A 13,420-nucleotide genomic window follows, 5' to 3' on the forward strand; every position below is an offset into this window, starting at 1 on the left:
CCGCATACAAAGTGTATAATACACTTTGTAATGTTTACAAAGTGTATTATACAGGCTGCCTCCTGCCCTGGTGGTCCCAGTGTCCGAGGGACCACCAGGGCAGGCTGCAGCCACCCTAGTCTGCACCCAAGCACACTGATTTCTCCCCCCCCTGCCCCAGATCGCCCACAGCACCCATCAGACCCCCCCCCTGCCCACCCCCCAGACCCCTGTTTGCACCCAATCACCCCCCTAATCACCCATCAATCACTCCCTGTCACTATCTGTCAACGCTATTTTTTTTTATCCCCCCCCCTGCTCCCTGCCCCCTCCTGATCACCCCCCACCCCTCAGATTCTCCCCAGACCCCCCCCCCCCCCCCGACCACCACCCCTGTTTACTGTATGCATCTATCCCCCTGATCACCTGTCAATCACCTGTCAATCACCTGTCAATCATCCGTCAATCACCCGTCAATCACCCCCTGTCACTGCCACCCATCAATCAGCCCCTAACCTGCCCCTTGCGGGCAATCTGATCACCCCCCCCCCCCCCCCCCCACACACCAATAGATCGCCCACAGATCCGACATCAGATCACCTCCCAAATCCATTGTTTACATCTATTCTCTCCTCTAAACACCCACTAATTACCCATCAATCACCCATCAATCACCCCCTATCACCACCTGTCACTTTTACCTATCAGATCAGACCCTAATCTGCCCCTTGCGGGCACCCAATCACCCGCCCACACGCTCAGATTGCCCTCTGACCCCCCCTTATCAATTCACCAGTGCATTAATTACATCTGTTCTTCCCTGTAATAACCCACTGATCACCTGTCAATCACCTGCCAATCACCTATCACCCATCAATCACCCCCTGTCACTGCCACCCAACAATTAGCCCCTAACCTGCCCCTTGAGGGCAAACTGATCACCCACCCACACCAATAGATCGCCCGCAGATCCGACATCAGATCACCACCCAAGCGCAGTGTTTCCATCTATTCTCTCCTCTAAACACCCACTAATTACCCATCAATCACCCATCAATCACCCCCTATCACCACCTGTCACTGTTACCCATCAGATCAGACCCTAATCTGCCCCTTGCGGGCACCCAATCGCCCGCCTACACGCTCAGATTGCCCTCAGACCCCCCCTTATCAATTCGCCAGTGCAATATTTACATCTGTTCTCCCCTGTAATAACCCACTGATTACCTGTCAATCACCTATCAATCACCCATCAATCACCCCCTGTCACTGCCACCCATCAATCACCCCCTGTCACTGCCACCCATCAATCACCCGCTGTCACTGCCACCCATCAATCAGCCCCTAACCTGCCCCTTGCGGGCAAACTGATCACCCACCCACACCAATAGATCGCCCGCAGATCCGACATCAGATCACCACCCAAGCGCAGTGTTTCCATCTATTCTCTACCCTAAACACCCACTAATTACCCATCAATCACCCCCTGTCACTGCTACCTATCAGATTAGACCCCTATCTGCCCCTAGGGCACTCAATCACCCGCCCACACCCTCAGAATGCCCTCAGACCCCAGCCCTGATCACCTCGCCAGTGCATTGCTTGCATCTATTCCCCCCTCTAATCACACCTTGAGACACCCATCAATCACCTCCTGTCACCCCTAGCACACCTACCCATCAGATCAGGCCCCAATTTGCCCCGTGTGGGCTCCTGATCACTCGGCCAAACCCTCAGACCCCCTTCCGATCACCTCCCCAGTGCATTGATTGCATCTATTTTCCCCTCTAACCACCCCCTGAGACACCCATCAATCACCTCCTGTCACCCCCCTAGCACTCCTATCCATCAGATCAGGCCCAATACAACCTGTCATCTAAAAGGCCACCCTGCTTATGACCGGTTCCACAAAATTCGCCCCCTCATAGACCACCTGTCATCAAAATTTGCAGATGCTTATACCCCTGAACAGTCATTTTGAGACATTTGGTTTCCAGACTACTCATGGTTTTGGGCCTGTAAAATGCCAGGGCGGTATAGGAACCCCACAAGTGACCCCATTTTAGAAAAAAAAGACACCCCAAGGTATTCTGTTAGGTGTATGACGAGTTCATAGAAGATTTTATTTTTTGTCAAAAGTTAGCGGAAATTAATTTTTATTGTTTTTTTTTTCACAAAGTGTCATTTTTCACTAACTTGTGACAAAAATAAAATCTTCTATGAACTCGCCATACACCTAACGGAATACCTTGGGGTGTCTTCTTTCTAAAATGGGGTCACTTGTGGGGTTCCTATACTGCCCTGGCATTTTAGGGGCCCTAAACCGCGAGGAGTAGTCTAGAAAACAAATGCTTCAAAATGACCTGTGAATAGGACGTTGGGCCCCTTCGCGCACCTAGGCTGCAAAAAAGTGTCACACATGTGGTACCGCCGTACTCAGGAAAAGTAGTATAATGTGTTTTGGGGTGTATTTTTACACATACCCATGCTGGGTGGGAGAAATTTCTATGTAAATGGACAATTGTGTGTAAAAAAATCAAACAATTGTCATTTACAGAGATATTTCTCCCACTTAACATGGGTATGTGTAAAAATACACCCCAAAACGCATTATACTACTTCTCCTGAGTACAGCGGGTACTACATGTGTGGCACTTTTTTACACCCTAAGTACGCTAAGGGGCCCAAAGTCCAATGAGTACCTTTAGGATTTCACAGGTCATTTTGCGACATTTGGTTTCAAGACTACTCCTCACGGTTTAGGGCCCTAAAATGCCAGGGCAGTATAGGAACCCCACAAATGACCCCATTCTAGAAAGAAGACACCCAAAGGTATTCCGTACGGAGTATGGTGAGTTCATAGAAGATTTTATTTTTTGTCACAAGTTAGCGGAAAATGACACTTTGTGAAAAAAAACTATTAAAATCAATTTCCGCTAACTTGTGACAAAAAAATAAAAACTTCTATGAACTCACCATACTCCTAACGGAATACCTTGGGGTGTCTTCTTTCTAAAATGGGGTCATTAGTGGGGTTCCTATACTGCCCTGGCATTTTAGGGCCCTAAACCGTGAGGAGTAGTCTTGAAACAAAAATGACCTGTGAAATCCTAAAGGTACTCATTGGACTTTGGGCCCCTTAGTGCAGTTAGGGTGCAAAAAAGTGCCACACATGTGGTATCGCCGTACCTGGGAGAAGTAGTACAATGTGTTTTGGGGTGTATTTTTACACATACCCATGCTGGGTGGGAGAAATACCTCTGTAAATGACAATCTTTTGATTTTTTTACACACAATTGTCCATTTACAGAGGTATTTCTCCCACCCAGCATGGGTATGTGTAAAAATACACCCCAAAACACATTGTACTACTTCTCCCGAGTATGGCGATACCACATGTGTGGCACTTTTTTGCACCTAACTGCGCTAAAGGGCCCAAAGTCCAATGAGTACCTTTAGGGCTCGTTTCACTATCGCGAATCTGCATGCGTCCAACGCATGCAGATCCGCACATGTAATACAAGTGGATGGGCCTGTTTCCACTGTAGCGTTGTTGAGGTGCGTTTTTTTCAGCGTGAAAAAAACGCACAAAAGAGCCAACGATTTCGCCTGCGTCGGGAATCCGTGCGAATCGCCGCTAATGTATTTAAGGGCTTGTTTCCACTGTTGCGACGCGATTTCGGCCGCATTCCGACGCTTGTAAAAACGCATGCGGATGCGTTTCCACATGCGTTTTTACCCGCGATTTCGCATGCGATTTCGCATGGCAGGGTGCCATGCGAAATTAACCATGACACTGCCAGGGCTAAATAAAATTGAAAAAGGTGCGAAATCGCACGCGAAATCGCGGGTAAAAACGCATGTAACAAACGCATGCGTTTTTACTATTAAATACATTAGCGGCGATTCGCACGGATTCCCGACGCAGGCGAAATCGTTGGCTCTTTTGTGCGTTTTTTTCACGCTGAAAAAAACGCACCTCAACAACGCTACAGTGGAAACAGGCCCATCCACTTGTATTACATGTGCGGATCTGCATGCGTTGGACGCATGCAGATTCGCGATAGTGGAAACGAGCCCTAATAGTAAAAACGCATGCGTTTGTTACATGCGTTTTTACCCGCGATTTCGCGTGCGATTTCGCACCTTTCTCAATTTTATTTAGCCCTGGCAGTGTCATGGTTAATTTCGCATGGCACCCTGCCATGCGAAATCGCAGGCGAAATCGCGGGTAAAAACGCATGTGGAAACGCATCCGCATGCGTTTTTACAAGTGTCGGAATGCGGCCGAAATCGCGTCGCAACAGTGGAAACAAGCCCTTAGGATTTCACAGGTCATTTTGAGAAATTTCGTTTCAAGACTACTCCTCACGGTTTAGGGCCCCTAAAATGCCAGGGCAGTATAGGAACCCCACAAATGACCCCATTTTAGAAAGAAGACACCCCAAGGTATTCCGTTAGGAGTATGGTGAGTTCATAGAAGATTTTATTTTTTGTCAAAAGTTAGCGGAAATTGATTTTAATTGTGTTTTTTCACAAAGTGTCATTTTCCGCTAACTTGTGACAAAAAATAAAATCTTCTATGAACTCGCCATACTACTAACGGAATACCTTGGGGTGTCTTCTTTCTAAAATGGGGTCATTTGTGGGGTTCCTATACTGCCCTGGCATTTTAGGGGCCCTAAACCGTGAGGAGTAGTCTTGAAACGAAATTTCTCAAAATGACCTGTGAAATCCTAAAGGTACTCATTGGACTTTGGGCCCTTTAGCGCAGTTAGGGTGTAAAAAAGTGCCACACATGTGGTATCGCCGTACTCAGGAGAAGTAGTATAATGTGTTTTGTGGTGTATTTTTACACATACCCATGCTGAGTGGGAGAAATATCTCTGTAAATGGACAATTGTGTGTAAAAAAAATTAACAAATTGTCATTTACAGAGATATTTCTCCCACCCAGCATGGGTATGTGTAAAAATACACCCCAAAACACATTATACTACTTCTCCTGAGTACGGCAATACCACATGTGTGGCACTTTTTTGCAGCCTAACTGCGCTAAGGGGTCCAAAGTCCAATGAGCACCTTTAGGCTTTACAGGGGTGCTTACAATTTAGCACCCCCCAAAATGTCAGGACAGTAAACGCCCCACAAATGACCAATTTTGGAAAGTAGACCCTTCAAGGTATTCAGAGAGGGGCATGGTGAGTCCGTGGCAGATTTCATTTTTTTTTGTCGCAAGTTAGAAGAAATGGAAACTTTTTTTTTTTTTTTTTTTTCTCACAAAGTGTCATTTTCCGCTTACTTGTGACAAAAAATAATATCTTCTATGAACTCACTATGCCTCTCAGTGAATACTTTGGGATGTCTTCTTTCCAAAATGGGGTCATTTGGGGGGTATTTATACTATCCTGGAATTCTAGCCCCTCATGAAACATGACAGGGGGTCAGAAAAGTCAGAGATGCTTGAAAATGGGAAAATTCACTTTTTGCACCATAGTTTGTAAACGCTATAACTTTTACCCAAACCAATAAATATACACTGAATGGGTTTTTTTTTATCAAAAACATGTTTGTCCACATTTTTCGCGCTGCATGTATACAGAAATTTTACTTTATTTGAAAAATGTCAGCACAGAAAGTTAAAAAAATCATTTTTTTTGCCAAAATTCATGTCTTTTTTGATGAATATAATAAAAAGTAAAAATCGCAGGAGCAATCAAATAGCACCAAAAGAAAGCTTTATTAGTGACAAGAAAAGGAGCCAAAATTCATTTAGGTGGTAGGTTGTATGAGCGAGCAATAAACCGTGAAAGCTGCAGTGGTCTGAATGGAAAAAAAGTGGCCGGTCCTTAAGGGGTAGAAAGCCCTAGGTCCTCAAGTGGTTAAGTCTTTTTTTTAATTTCTTGCAGAATTGCAAAATTTTGAATTTGTGTTCTTTTTTTCACATCAGCTACTGCATTTCAGCAGTCCAGGTTTATTATCTTATACCTGCTTGATAGCAAGATGAGAACTTGGGCTGAGGAAGCTGCTGATGAAAACGAGGAGGTTTTGATGACCCCCTGGAATTTGTTAAATTGATCGCAAAACGTTATGCAAAAAAATACAAATTCCTACTGATTTGTTTTCTGCATCCTGCAAACCATATGATCCAGCAGACACCAATAGATGCACTACATCAGTTCCTGAGTCTCAGCAATCATGTTTGGTAACCTTAGAACCCCAGCATCTGAATTTTCCAACTTCACAGTTGAAGAACTGTGGTTCAGATTCGCAAACTCTGTATCCTAATCCTCTTGTTTCAGCACCTTGCTCTAATTTCGTGAATGGTTCAGAGCATCTGTTATGTGAACCTGAAATCACAGAATCATTGCCTTATCCAGAAAATGTTCCAGTAAATTTGCCCTGTACCATGAATTACTCATTAGTTCTGTCCAATGAAGCTCAGGTCACAGAATCATTATGCTGTCCAGCAGGTGCTTCCATGGTTCTGCCCTGCAACATGGATTGTTCAGTGATCCTGTCCAGTGAAGCTGAAGTCGCAGAGTCTTATTCTTCACCCAGTACTTTGGATGCTTCAAGATCTCTAGCAGAGGACTCAGAGGCTCTGCTTACTTTAGTTGGTGCTGCAGTAATATTCACCTGTTTAGCAGCTGTCTTAGAATTACAGTCCACTCTAGTAAAACTTGATGAATCTCTGTCCAGTGAAGCAGAAACCATTGAAGCATTGTCCTTGTCAGCAAGTGTTTTAGATACCTTACCCTGTACACAGTCTGATTTAGCTAATGTTGTTGAATCCCTGTCTGATGTTGTAGCATCCAGGGAACTCCAGCCTTGTTTTCTGAATGTTTCAGAAGTCTTGCCCTGTAACATGGATAATTCTGACTCTCTGATAAAAATAATAGAAGTCTCAGAATTTCAGTCCTGTTTAGTGAGTGTTCCTGAAATCCTGCCTTGTATCTTGGAAAATTCTGGTTCTCTGTCCAGTGTGGCAGAGGTTCCAGAGTCTTCTTCCTGTCCAGCGAGTTCCTCAGTCTTGCCCAGTTCAGTGGGGGTTGCTGCAATACTGACTTGTTTGGCAGCTCCTTTGGAGCTCCAATCCAGTGTAGTTGACGATGAATCTCTGTCCAGTTCAGAGGAACTTGTGGAGACTATCTAGTTCAGTGCATACATCAGAAGCTTTGTCCTGTCCTGTTAATGCCTCTGAACATGACTTGTTAATAACCTTGGTGGAATCAGTGACACCTAAGTCTGATTCTGCAATCGTTAGTGAGAGTCCAGTAACTGTAAAGTCTAATCATAATGATTTTCTGCCCAGTCCTGGTTTTGGTCCTGTCGTGACTCTGAGGTCTGCAGTTCCTTGACATGCCCAGAAGTTTCTCTTGTACCAGTGTGCCCAGATGTGCTCTGTGTGCCAGAATGCCCAAGTGTGTCAGTGTACCCAGATGCTTCCTTAGTGGTGACATGTTTTTTTGCCAGTCATTTTATGACAATGCATGTTTGTAAACGTTACTGTACATTGTAAATTTAGTACTAAAGATTGATTTAAAGAAAATCGTGAATCAAATTGAAATCGCAATTTCTGATAGAAATCGTGCAATTCAACCTTTTCCTAATATCATTCAGGCCTAGTAACTAGTAGCAACCGCAACTCACAGTCACGTTCACAGAAGCAGAGCAAGCAGGTTAACAACCAGTCACCAGCAAGCATCCACACAGGCAAGACTACAGGAAAGAACATATCTAATAGCAACCGCAGTCTATAGTTACGTTCCCAGAAACTAGAGTAGCAGGGATATTACCAGTCACTAAAGTGGTGATGGCAGAATCCAAGCTATCAGCATAGTGAACTTCACTGACCCACTGCGGATGCAGCGAACGTCCATCAGGCATGGAAACAAGGCAATACACAATAATAAGAAAAATAACAAACGGCTCAACTAACGGATAAATATATATTAGCAAGTCTGCATATATATTTATCAAGAAACCAGCTAAAGCACAGGTAATAAAGTCACATAGAACTACAATAACAGATCTATACAGAGTAACAAAGTGCCCAGCAGACCAGCGTACTGACAGCTATGTCGGGCAGAGTCTGAAACAGGAGGTAGACTTTTATGCCGGCATCAGCCAATGGATGCAGGTTTGCAAATCACAGCTGAATGGTAATTATTCATTCCTGAGCTGGCTTGATTACCATTTGCTAGCTGAAAGACTATCATAACAAATGCATGCAGTACTATGCAACAACATGCATGTAGGAAATCCAGGGCTAACTGGCTGCAGCTTAACTGCAGCAAACCATAGGAGGAATCCTGACAGCATCCTGAACTGCTATGAACTGCAGAGTGATTGCAAATGACAATAAGACTCACTGCGAATGCATAACCAAATGCAAGCAGACAAGCCAGAACTGCCCAGTTGCAGCTCCACTGCAAGCAACAGAACATGCTACAGGAGAGATTCTGAAAACATCCTTGCGGGACACCGGTATTGGTGATTCTCACGCTGGAGGAGCAGTTGCCGAGCTTGACCAGTTGCGTTCTCTCTGACCGGAAGTCCTTGACCCATGCACGAAGAGTTTCGTCAACCCCAAGCTGCGCCAGGTTGTCAAGCATGATGTCTGGGCAGATTGTGTTGAATGCTGAGCTAAAGTCCAGGAACAGGATCCTAGCGTAAGAGTCGGGTCTGTCCAGGTGCTCTGTGATGTATGCCAGGCTGACATTGATGGCATATATGCAAATTGGTGTGGGTCAAGAAGGGCGTTTGTGGAGTTCTTGAGGTGGGCAAGGACCAGTCTTTATAGGATCTTCATGATGTTTGAAGTAAGGGCCACAGGTCTAAAGTTGTTAAGGTCCTCCCATTTTTTTGGCTACTGGTATAATTGTTGACCTCTTGAAACAGGAGGGGACAGTACCTTTCCGATAGTGATCGCTTGAATAGAGAGGTGAGCACAGGGGATAATTGGACTGCACAGGTTCATAGGCATATGGAAGACACGCCGTCCGGGCCGGAGGCCTTCCTGGGGTTCAGCTTACAGAAGTGCCGGAGAACTTCTGCTTTCTGGACTGCAACTGGAGCTGAGGCGATTAGCTTCCCCTGTGTGTGTGTGTGGGGGGGGGGGGGGGCTGGCTCCTTTGTGGTTGCCTCAGGTGTTTGGACTGGTGCTCAAACCTGCAGTAGAACTCGTTGAGCTCCTCGGCCAGTTGGAGGCTGGGGGTCACAGTTTGTGGAGGAGGTTTGAAGTTCGTGGCTGCCCTTAGGCCTTTCCATACCTCTCGTGTATTTTTGGACTGGAGGCAGAGTCCCATCTTATCAGAGTATGCCCTCTGCAGCTCGCAGTTCACATTTCAGGGCTTTTCCTGGCTTCTCTAAACTCCTCTGGGGAGCCCGACTTGTGTGCCTCCTCCTTGCGTTTCCGGAGCCGCCGCAGCTTGTCGTTGAACCAAGGCTTGTTGTTAGGGAAGACCTTGAAGGTTTTGGTCGGGATACATGCCTCTTCGCAGAAACTGATGTAAGAGGTGACGTTCTCTGCCCATTCGTCTAGAGTGGGTGCCTCCAGGGTCCGCCAGTCGGTGGAATCAAAGCAAGCTTGTAGCTCAAGTTTGGCCTATGCAGACCATTTTTTGACAGTTCTGATAGTGGGCTTAGCGGTCTCCAGGAGCCTCCTGTATGTGGGGATCAGATGGATTGTGTGCGGTCAGAGCTCCCCAGGGCAGCCCCTTGGGTGGCCTTGTAAGCGGTCTTGTGGACCGTGTATCAGTGGTCCAGGGTATTGCGATTCTTGGTGGGGCAGGTAATGTGCTGCTTGTAGCGAGGCATGTCTTGTCGTAGATTTGCATTATTGAAGTCTCCCAGGATGATGACTAGGGCCTCCGGGGGACAGCTTCCCACCGTGAGATGTTGGCACTGAGTGCTCGCAGGGCAGTCTTGGAGCATGCGTCGGGGGGGGGGGGGGGGGGTGCACAGGCTGTGTTGATGTAGAAACAGATTCCCCCAGCGCTCTTTTTCCCAGAGAGAGCAGAGTCACAGTCTGCACGTACCGTAGGTGGTCATAGCCTGGCACTTGCAATGAGTTGTCAGGGATGCTGTCACACAGCCAGGTCTCAGTAAAGTAGAGAACTGAGGTGTTTCTGCTAATCAGGGGCTTGCTATTGAGTAGTAGGAGTAGCTCGTTGACCTTGTTTGGGAGTGAGCAAACATTTGCTAGCAGAATGGCAGGGATGGGAGAGCGTAGGCCTTTTCTCTTGAGCCACACCTGCCCTGCTCCCCCTGTGTCTGCGTTTTCTCAGCGCATGCCCAACGGTCAGATGCTGGATATGGGCAGTGACACTGTCCCATAGGGGGATCCCTTACGCGGCTGGAGACCAGCTGGGGGTTCCCATTTAAAGAGGACTCCTCTGGACAGTGTGGCAGTGTGCTGTGTTGCTCGTCCTGCACCCATAGAAAGAGTACCGTGGTGGGAGGAGGTAGTATAGTTTGCTGGTGGTGTGTGGAGGGAACCCATGCAGGCAGTGGTCAGAGCGCATACCTAGTGGCTGGAGCAGAGCTGACAAGCAATGTCAGAGGGCCAAGCAGGTAGGTAGCAGGTGGCAGAAACCACAGCAGTGGGTGGCTATTACAGCAGGACCAGGTAGCTGGTAGCAGCAGAGCAGAGACAGCATAGGCAGCAGGTGAGGCAGTGGGTGGCTATTTCAGCAGGAGCAGGTAGCTGGTAGCAGCAGAGCAGATACAGCATAGGCAACAGGTGAGGCAGGGTCATAGAACTCACTGTGTATGGAGCAAAAAACAGCAGAGCAGAGATGCTAGATCTCACCTTGAGTGGTCAGCAGCAGGCAGAAACAGTGAGTAGCCTGATGTGGTGGTGGTGGACGGCAGCTGGTAGCAAATCCGATGTTGCCCTGTAGCATGTGGCAGGCCGGAAAGCTGATCATGAGGACTCCATCGGTGCTGGCAGGTCCTGGGGGCTGGTTGCTTGGAAGGGAGAAGGACCCCCTCCGAACATCAGCAGCCACCACTAGGAGTGAGCCTGAAGAACGGTGCAGGCTTGCTCTAGAAGCATGAGGTGCATGTGGAGCGGAGGCTGTTGTCGGAGGCCCCTTTAAGCCTGGCTGAGCCGCAGTGAGCCGGAAGTATGTCCGGGGTCTGGAGGAGCCGCGTCTGCCGCAGATCGGAACCGGGATGCAGGGACCTATCTAGACCAATTTGCGCCTGGGGCAAGGTCATGTTTTGGCGCCTAAAGGTCAGGTTTTGGCGCCTAAACTGCCATTCCCCATTCAGTTTTGGTGCCTAAAGGTCAGGTTTTGGTGCCTAAACTGCCATTCCCCATCCAAATTTTGCTGCCTTTTTAACAATTCAACAAACTGCGCCTGGGGCAAGAGACCCGTCTGCCCCCCCCCCCCCCTCCCCCCTAGATCCGTCCCTGCCGGGATGAAGGCAGATGGCTTCTGTGTGGCCTCAGATCAGAGACCGGGATGGAGGCAGATGGCTTCTGGGTGGCCGAGGTGCCTCGGGAGCGGCGGATGCTAAGGAGGGCAGAGTAGAGTGGGCCCAGAGCGGAGTGTGCCTACTAGCCAGCCATTGGAGCGATGAGCGCTCGAACATCAGAGCAGGCCCCGGAGCGATGGGGGATCAGAGTGGACACTGGATCCCTATGGCTGTATTCCCGATCCTGGTCTTTGTCCCGGAGGACTTCATCTGTACGGCGGCTAGAGCAGGCTGGGCTGGATCAGCGGATGAATCGGGTCAGGTCCATGATCCTGCACTCGCGGCAGGCAGCAGCGATCGTGTTAGGACTAGTGATGGGCCGAACCTCTGATTTAAGGTTCGCGAACTGCCGTGGAAGGTTCGGTTCACAGGAACTTCCGTGAACCGCAATAGACTTCAATGGGGAGGCGAACTTTGAAAACTAGAAACATTTCTGCTGGCCAGAGAAGTGATGGAAAAGATGTTTCAAGGTGTCTAACACCTGAGATCTTTCAGTGACTACAAGAGGTGAAATTTTACAAAAAATACCTTATATTTTTTGAGAAAATCATTTTAAAGTAACTCCTTCTTACTGTGGGAAAATTAAACGGCCGCCGACTTTAGCAGTTAATAGCAAAGCCCCTTTAAAAGCTAGCTGCACCAAAATTACTGGGAATGTTAAGAAGAACAGTGGGAACAAGAGGGAAAAAAAAGACCTTATAGTTTTTGAGAAAATCGATTTTACCGTTAAAAAAAAAAAAAAAAAAGTCAATTCATAAAAAAGAACAGATTTATTAAAAAGATCCGGCTCATTCATGAGCAGTTAGTATAGCAGAGAATGCGTCCTCGGTAGGACGTGAAGCTGCTGGCTCTCGCTGCTGTCCCTCCCCACTTGCCTGCACCTGTCAACCCCCACCTAGGCTGGCACCCAGTGGGGTGGGGAGAGACAGCGAGAGCTAGCAGCTAAGCGTCCGAAAGGACGCATTCTCTGCTATGTGGGTGGGGGCTTCGGAGATCTTTAATCAACTTAATAGAAGATCGCAACATAAGAGGATACAGTTCGTTGGATCATTTACCGTGGATATTGGCGTGGGAAAACTTTTTTAAAGGTACAGGTACCGTATATACTCGCAAGCAAGCCGAATTTTTGCCCCCCAAAAAGTGGGTCAAAAGTTGGAGGGTCGTCTTGCTTGCGAGTGTGTAAAAAAAATGAAGCCCCCCCTCCTCTTCCCCGCTCCATCCGCGGCCGCCGCTGCTTTTACCTTAGCTCGGCGCCGCTTCTATTCTTCTATTCCCCTGTCCTGCTCGTATAATCCATAGCAGTGCGCTGCGTAATATGTTGGCGCTTTATAAATACAATAAATAATAATAATAATAATAGCAGTGCGTCCCACGGCTGCTGCTGTGATGAGGGAGCCGTAGAGAGAGAGTGATTCCCATAGTAACGGCGATGCACATCGCCGCTACAGGAACCCGCTCTCTCTACGGCTTCCTCCCTCATCACAGCAGCCGCCGTGGGGCGCGCTGCTGTGGATTATACGAGCAGGGGAATAGGAGCGGCGCCGAGCTAAGGTAATAGCAGTAGCGGCTGCGGGGGGGGGGGGGGGGGGGGGATTGGGCTTCACTATACTACCTACGCTGGGCACCATACTACTATACTAGCTATACTGGGGCACGTTACTAGCTATACTGAGCACTATTGTGGGCACTATACTAGCTATACTGGGGCACGTTACTAGCTATACTGGGCGCTATACTGGGGCACGTTACTAGCTATACTGGGCACTATACTACCTACGCTGGGCACTATACTAGCTATACTGGGGCACGTTACTAGCTATACTGGGGCACGTTACTAGCTATACTGGGGCACTATACTAGCTATACTGGAGCACGTTACTAGCTATACTGGGCACTATACTACCTACGCTGGGCACTATACTAGCTATACTGGGGCACGTTACTAGCTATACTGG

The 13,420-nt window shown here is 47.8% G+C and overlaps 1 protein-coding gene across 2 annotated transcripts in view; it reads left to right on the forward strand.

Moving 5' to 3' along the window:
- Window positions 1-13,420, forward strand: part of SUMF1 (sulfatase modifying factor 1) — a 55,434-nt gene that overhangs the window by 9,293 nt on the left and 32,721 nt on the right. The window lies entirely within an intron of this gene.

The sequence above is a fragment of the Hyperolius riggenbachi genome, chromosome 9 (assembly GCF_040937935.1).
Source record: "Hyperolius riggenbachi isolate aHypRig1 chromosome 9, aHypRig1.pri, whole genome shotgun sequence".
In the NCBI taxonomy this organism is placed as follows: domain Eukaryota; kingdom Metazoa; phylum Chordata; class Amphibia; order Anura; family Hyperoliidae; genus Hyperolius; species Hyperolius riggenbachi.